This window comes from Alosa sapidissima, chromosome 3 (genome assembly GCF_018492685.1).
Source record: "Alosa sapidissima isolate fAloSap1 chromosome 3, fAloSap1.pri, whole genome shotgun sequence".
Taxonomy (NCBI): Eukaryota; Metazoa; Chordata; class Actinopteri; order Clupeiformes; family Clupeidae; genus Alosa; species Alosa sapidissima.
This window is the reverse complement of record NC_055959.1, coordinates 3,016,214-3,024,433: the sequence shown is the minus strand read 5'-3', so window position 1 is coordinate 3,024,433 and position 8,220 is coordinate 3,016,214. Positions and strand designations below refer to the sequence as shown.

At 44.7% G+C, this 8,220-nt stretch overlaps 1 protein-coding gene across 1 annotated transcript in view; it reads left to right on the top strand.

Annotated features, from left to right (window-relative positions):
- The first annotated feature begins 741 nt into the window (after positions 1-741).
- adgrl1a (adhesion G protein-coupled receptor L1a) overlaps positions 742-8,220 on the top strand; it is a 128,290-nt gene continuing 120,811 nt past the window's right edge. The window contains exon 1 of the mRNA XM_042085250.1: positions 742-1,588. The gene's annotated coding sequence lies outside the window, so the exon portion shown is untranslated. The remainder of the gene's footprint in view (positions 1,589-8,220) is intronic.

The window sequence follows — 8,220 nt, the reverse complement described above, 5'->3', positions numbered from 1 at the left end:
GAATGAAAACTAAACAAACCCCTCCACTTCCCTCTCACCAAACATCAGCTGCCACACACACAGGGCGAGCTGCACAATAGTAAGAAAATGGCTATAAGAGCTCATCAAAATATGTAGATAATCACAGGTGAGAGTCGCGAAATATGATGCCGATCCGTGGCTTTTGATAGCGGTCACGGCCGGGTGAATCGTGACCAGCACGCGCCTCCTAACCTAACTTGCACCCACCCCTCCAGGGGTTGAGGCTGGTGTTCTCACCTAGATCTCTCTGCGCATGGCGTAGTGCATCTCATGGGCCACAAAGTTATCGTAGCCTTCTGTCACCCCTCTCCAATCAATTCGCGTTTCCTTGAGTTTGTATATGAAAAATAAAATGTAAAATAGAACATAATGCTACATTAAAGAAATAAACATATCTCAATCTCCAATTAAAATAATGAGGACGATTGAATTGTTTTAGGGAACTTGGCTTTTCAGTAGAATATATAAACAAATGCAAGCTGAATGCAGGAGTGAGCGTCACACGCCTTCTCATTGGAAAATCGAGGAATGCCAGACTCAGATACAATTTAGAAAGATCTGTGCACACATTGAGTGCTAGTCTCAACTGGCACAAAGGAGAATGCATCTTATAGTATGTTAAGCTGTAGGCTGTAGGCATTTAAATGGGATATTTTCTAAAATATAACAATTAAGTTGTTTTTGCATGATTTGCATCTATTCAATGATAACTGGCCTAACTGTAACTGAATAGCGTCCGAATATCAGAGCGAAGTATGCTGTGAAGTCCTCTGTACTGCGAGACATGTCTACATTCTGACGGGGAGCGAGAGAGAGCGAGCGAGAGAGAGAGAGAGAGGTCGGGAGGAATGGGAGTGAGAGAGACTGATCCTTCCTAAACGCGGTAACATGGAGAAGAGGACACTTTGATGTTTGCGCGCTGGTCCAAACAAGTGACATTGCCGGCGTGTAACCACACTAGTTGTTGACTATGGAGTATCTTAACATCTATTCGTTATTTCTGCCGTTGCGTAGAATGTATCTGTTCTGTCGTGCGTGTTGGTCCACAACATTCTGAACGCTTAGGCAGTGAGAGGTGATTTACGGTGTGCAGCAAATAGCTTGTACCACAGAGACTGACTGCGGAAGACATAGTCGTTGGTGTGCATTTCTTGTGCTTATGTCGTAGATATTTACTGCCTGTGGATCTAATTAAAACATTTTGTCACTACTGCATGACTGAAAGGAAACGTCATTGCCTAAAAATTGGACTCGTTCCCTTCGTTATGTGTTGACATGACTTTGAAAGCGGGCTTATTTTTTGTCAACAGTAGCTTGCTATATGGGAATTTTCATCACCACTCCAGGTGTTTATAACGACAAAGTATTTCTCCGTATATTCGGACTATTTGGCTCTATCTGGACGATATACCAAAATTAATTTTTAATCTTTATGCATTCGCATGAAGAAGAGACAAGGAGAAAACGACGGATAGCCTATCCAGGGGGAAAGCGCGAGCGAGTGAAACGGAGGGAAGGAAGAATGAATGAGATTCACTGAGAAACGGAGGAGATTGGAGCAAACAAGGTAGGACACATTATAAATTAAGGTTTTCATGTTATAGTTTCATGTTGTGCTGAATTTCCCTGTGACATTGGTCTGCCTGTTTGCGACTACACACAGGATGGAGAGACGTGAAACAAGATGTATTTATTCATGTTAAATGTTTGGGTAGATAGAGAGCATGTTCCTGATGCGTCAACAATATTAGATTGCCTCATACATTTAAATGTTTATACAAGTGTATGTGGCAGAGAAAGGTACATTCAGGTCATTTGTATTTCACCTAATTTCCCAAACTCCGACGTGGAATACATTGGTAATTCAATTTAACCATGGTAAAGTTAATTTATAGGCTATGATGGCACTCTATTACATAAACCACAATGGAATGCTGTAAAAATAAGATGATATCAATTTACACACCGACACTCCTAAGAGTTAAAGAATAATAGTGAAGCGAGGACGTTCAGGTCCCCTGAAGATTGCTGCTTGACGCTCGTTAGGTTTTTATTTTTTATTTTTAATCTCAGTCGAATAGCACACCTCTTTTGCAACACTCAAGGTTCGCAGGGAACATGAGTGAAGTGAGCAGACGGTAGTATCTGAGCCACAGTATATAGGCTACATAAATGAGTGAGCGATGACCTGTCATATAAGCTGCCTTGGACAAATGCCTTGCTCGGAGCGTCCCGAGAGGCAAACGACCCATCAGGAAATAAGCAAGGCATATGTACACGAAAAAGAATTGGGAGGAAAGAGTGTGGCTAGTGCTTTGCACATTCTCATCTCCTCCTTACCTCTCGACCTAGGCTCCTTTTTACAGTCAAACTGATACCGTTTTGTCATCAGGAGGCTCATTGTACGGTATACTAGTAAATCCGCATTAGAACACGATTAAGCCACAAAAAGAGCGCAGTCCTTTATGTTTGGATCCTCATTATTAATCCTCGATCACGGCTGTAACCTATAGGCCTACTGCACCTAGTATTAGCCTACTACACATAATCCTGAACCCTCACGGCAAGAGTACAACACCATTTTCTGTTAGGCCCTAACACAAGTCGGAATGTAGAAGCTGCCTGGAATTTGTAGCCTGTCATCATATCAACGTGTGGCCTGCTGGTGCAATCTATGATCTGAGGATGATTTTCAAGGGCCAGTGTCTTTTAGGGTATGTTTGCTTGGAATACCAAGCTGGGAAGCGGCAGGTACCATTTTGGGAGCTCTCGGCTTGTGAGTCGGCTGTCTGACATCTGAGGATGCTTCAGTTTTCACTCCAAGCTGAATCGAGAATTAACCAACACAGTTTGTGTGCTCACTTTTTGAATGGGTTTATCGCTAAAAATTCAATTTGAGGAGAAAGGATTTATGTCTCTCTGTCTGTGTGTCACATCACCATCAGAAAAATTATTCTAAGCTTTCATTGGATGAATAATAGACAGACATTAGTGCTATATTAATGATACTGCCATTTCTTATGTCATGGCAGTACGTACCGAGATTTATTTCCACAATAGCTTTTCTCAGACCACATGCAATAGTAGATAAGGAGCAACACACTTTTTACCTTTCATATTCAAAACGTCTAAAACCTTCAGTTGGCCCACATATCATGATCTAACCAATACAAACTCTATATGTTATTTTAAATATGTTTTTTTTAACAATCCACTCATTTTGAATTTTGACAGTCTTACTGGCCGCCCCTCGCTCAAATCATACTCAGCGCTTGGCCAAAGGTTCTGATTAATTTTGCATTATTTTCATTATGAATTATAAAGGACACAAATGACAAGGACATCCTAGAATGACCCATGAGAGCACACATCCACTCGACAACACACATCTCGTCCCCAATGAGCTCCAGTCAGACCCCTAATTATTCCTCTCTCTGTAGTCCATTGCAGCACATTAGGCTATGGTGCCCATTGATGGATGAAGTCTGGTTGTGAGATACCATGCATTTTTCATAATGGCTAGTGCATTGCACCTGCCTCATAGTCAGCCTTGCGCAGAGTATGCCTGTGCAGCAGCCTACTGCTGTCAAGGTAATATTCACAGCAAATTAGAGTCCATTGTGCTTGTGTGTGTGTGTGTGTGTGTGTGTGTGTATGTTTTATTATTATTTATTTTACTTGATTTTAATTTTCTTTCTTTCTTTTACCTTATTTTTTCTTTCTGTAATCAGTCTCTGCTCCTCAGGAGACCTTTTCAATCACAACACCTGCGGGGACCTGACACACACAAAAATAATAAAAAGGAACTCCTTACAAAAGCAAATACTGTTTTTACCAGACATAATGTTTTAAAAGAACTTAATTAATTTAGCCTCCTTGATCTTAACATGACTGTAAAGCAAAGTGAAGACTTTCTTGAATTTACTGGCAGACTTTGAAGCTGTTCACTGATTTCTATAATCTATACAAAACTGTCACTGACAGTATAACCACTGACAGTGTTTGGAGGCATTGGTTTGAATATATCGATTGAAGTGGGCCTGCAGACATTTGCGAGCGCTTTAATGTCTCCTCAATATTCAAGCCATCCATTTACAAAACCTAACCAATGGATTTATGCAATGCTTGACTCAAGTAAGAGTGGATGGACGGGACCAGTCAACCACTCCAGAGTGGTATCAATGCACATACTGCACTTAAAGGGCAAATAGTATCTGTGTATTATCTGTATATAAATATGTGGAGGCTCGTGTCTCTCTGTGTGCGTGTGTGTGTGAGTTTGTGTGTGCATACTTGTATGTATGGATGCGCGTGTGTGCGTTTGTGTCCGTGCGTGTGTGTGTGTGTGTGTCAGAAAGAGGTGAGAAAGGACAGGAAGACTGAGTCAGGAGCAGGGAGATGTTTGGCATTCGGCTCAACAAGCTGAATTTGTCCCCGCCGTTGTGTGAGGACACAAAAGCACCACGCGGCGCATGTCCCTTTTGGGGCTGTGACTCTGGCGCGGCCTTTGTGCACCGGAGTGCTCCGGCGTGAATGCGAAGATGAATGCATGAGCCTGTAACCGCCGGCACCAAGCACAGGGGCCATTGTGTGTGCCTAAGAGAGCAGAGGCCTATACAAAATAGAACATAACTACATAGGGAACTAAGGGTGACAGGTTTTGACATTAGGGTGTGTGTGTGTGTTAATGTGTGTGTTGTGTGTGTGTGTGTGTGTGTGTGTGTGTGTGTGTGTTTGCATATGCGTGTGCAGTGCAGTTGCTGGTGGTATTGAGAGGATGTGGCTGCTTTCACAAAATGGTTTGCAGCCATTCGTAACCTTTTGCACAACACTCCATCACTCAACCCTCCCCCCAATCCCCCCTCCCCCCCTTCCGTCTTCGCCACCTGCAGAACATCCAACATGGCGGTGTGCTCCTGATCAACAAGTGTGCTTGGAGGTTGGCAGGGGAAAAAATCGATACCAGCTGTTCCTCATACACTTGGGCCAGCGCTGCAATCGGCTCAGGCGGCGCAGCACGGCTGTAGGCTAGCGGACGCTTTAGCGCGTCGCTGTCTTTGGGGCTCGGTGTCTATCGACTGTAGATGAGAGTTGGTTTACAGCTTTGAAAGGTTTGAGGAGGAGGCCTGATCGATAGCTGCGGCCCTTTGCAGCGACTCACCTGCACCAGGGCACCAGGCTGGAGACGATGCACTGACAGCTGTCTCAACAAGCCAACGCTTTTTGTATTACGGTAAAATAATCCTTCGGATGACAGTGCTTAACAAACAGATTCGTTAAGTGCTGCCGTGATACTGTATGACTGAGCCCATTTATCATACTGTGCATTGGGTTGGTTTGCTGCTGTACCTGTGCTCCCTTTACTAAAGAGAAGGCTTTATCAAGCCGTGATTTGTAATGCCTTAATGATGCATTTGCACCAAGCATATTGAACATGGAGCTTTATAAATGGATTTTGCGCTTATTTATGAATCCTTTTTCATTTTCTTTTGTCAGTGATATGGCCGTTATGCACCTACAATGTAAAAGTGTGTTTTTCTGTGTCACACTGTGTGTGTGTGTGTGTGTGTGTGTGTGTTTGTGTCTAGCTGAGTATGTCTTTGTGTTCCCATCACTGGATGTGTGAAAGTGGTGAAAAGGAAAGGAGTGGAAAAAAGAGAGCAAGGACTAGAGAGACGCTAATGGTCTGGACCAATTCAGCTTTCTTCCTTGTTAGAGCAAATGGCCTCCCTGTTAAACCTGTCCATGTGCGAAAAAACGGAGAAATTGCTAAGATGAAAAGAAACATGGATCAATTGACCTAATAGTCCTGTTTGGTCATTCTCTGTGTGTGTGTGTGTGTGTGTGTGTGTGTGTGTGTAAAATAGATTGATGATGACGTGTCCTTTGGATGGACTGGGTTGAGAGCACTGGTCTCCTCTCTAATTGGCCCAGGCCACACGTCTGTAACTGGGCCGCCATTGTTTGGGTGTGAAGCTGCTGGTGGAGAGGCAGTGGTGGTGGTGGTGGTGGCGGCGAAGGCCCTCAACACTATCTCTCTCTCTCCCTCTCTCTCTCTCTCTCTCCCTCTCTCTCCCCCTCTCTTTTTCTCTCTCTCTCTGTGTCTCTGTTGCGTCTCCTACGTCGGTCCTCGTGACTCCCTGCGTCCCCTCGCCCTGCGTGCCGTCCGGCAGAGTAGTCTTATCTCTCCTCCCGCCAGGTCATCTCTTTACATGCTCCACTTGCTATTCGCTACAAGCGGATCTCTTTCAGATGAATTAGTGCAGAAGTGATTGGAGGAGAGGGGTGGTGGTGGGGTTCTTTCAACAATTAGCCACCGGTGCATCCGATGAAGAGGAGGGTGGATGTTGGGGGGGGGGGGGTTATGGTAGGTGGAGGAATGGAGTCACGTCAAACAAAAGATGACACCCGGACTTGTCATGTCGTGAAGTGGAGTCACGGCTCGGTCCCTTGTCCCCGCAGGGAGGGCGCTCTTGCTGTGAGATACCGAGGGGGGAAGTGAGGAGGGCTCTCGCCGTGGTAACCACTGCATTGTGGCAAAGGGCTTTTATTTATGTCAGCATGCCTCCACCCCCCCTCTGGAGTGGTTGGGTTACTTGACTGTGTGTTTAAGTGTGTATGTGAGTGCACTTTGTGTGTGTAAATGTTTAGCTGTGGTGTGTGTGTGTGTGTGTGTGTGTGTGTGTGTGTGTGTGTGTGTGTGTGTGTGTGTGTGTGTGTGTCCATGAACTTTTATGTTGTATGTGTGTAGGTGCACTTGCAGGTGCAGATGTGTGTGCATGTGTGTTTGTTTGTGTACTCATGTGTATTTGTGTGTATGTGTGTGTGTGTATGTGTGTGTGTGTGTGTTTCTGAAGACAGTATGTGTTTGTGTGAAAGGGCTCAGAGCAGTGTGGGGAGACACCATGGGGAAGCGGCAAGGGACTGAAGGCAGCTGTTTGTTTGTCTGTTTGCTGAGAGAGAGAGAGAGAGAGAGAGAGAGAGAGAGAGAGAGAGAGAGAAGGGTGAGAGAAAGAGGGAGAGGACATGAGGGAGCTGTTTGGAAAGAGCTGTGGAAGGGCATTCTGGAAACGAGAACAAAAACATTAAGCATAGTGTCAGAAGACAACAGGGAAGAAAAAGAGGCCAGTGGTGAAAGGAGAAATATTTACACCACTGCTCTGTGAGATAGACCAGGGGAGAGAGAGGGGGGAGAAACATAGCACACACACACACACACACACACACACACACACACACACACACACGCATGTGTGCGCGCACACAAACACACACACACACTCAGATGCACTCAAATTCTTTTTCACACAAAGACCCACACACACACTCACGTGCACACACACACACACACATTACACGCACACAAACAATAAACAAAATTATCAAATCTCCAGAAGAACGTGTACAGTATCTCACCCACTCTCACATTTCCTCTTGTCTTTGCTTTCACACTTCAACTCCAATCACTCTCCACCGCAGCGGAAGCCTGCAACAAGGGAGGTGCACGGAGCTATGAGATTTCCCCTCTTACCTCAGCTCATCTGACCCTTCTCTGAGCAGTTTAGCCGCCTCTTCTTTGGTCTGTTGCTGGGGAGAAATTCTTTTCATCCTGGTTCACACTTGGTTTAGGGGGTGCTGAACTCCCTCTGCATCTTCTCCCCAGTAGCTCTTCAGAATTCCCCCCCCCCCCATGCGTCTATAAACACTTTACAATAGCTAAAGAGATGTGAGAAGCTGTGTGTGTCTCTGCACGTAAAACATAAGAGAATATTTGAAGACAAAAGCAGGATGGGGCTCAGGAAAGAGTCTATAATGCAGAGGTGGACCTGCTTTGTTTACCCCCCTTGCGTGTATTTGCGACTGTAAGTTGTGAGCTTTTTGTTGCAGGACATAACCTGCACTAACCTGGAGCTTTTGCGCAGAGAGCATTTGTCATCACCCTGTGAAATAGCTGATCGTCAGACTTTTATTTTTCTGGAATGTTCAGCATTGCCTGTGACTGTTATCCATCCTTGTGACCTTTACTGCAAACTGGTTTGAATGCTGGTGCTTTTACGCTAAATCTCAGGTTAGTTTCACCTTCAAGACAAAACAAACACATTTTTCCATATTTGAAATGTCAGGCACTAGTGCTAAGATTTCTTCAAATTTGTTTTGTTAATATTTTGACTACACATGGTGGGAAAACAGTTGACAAAT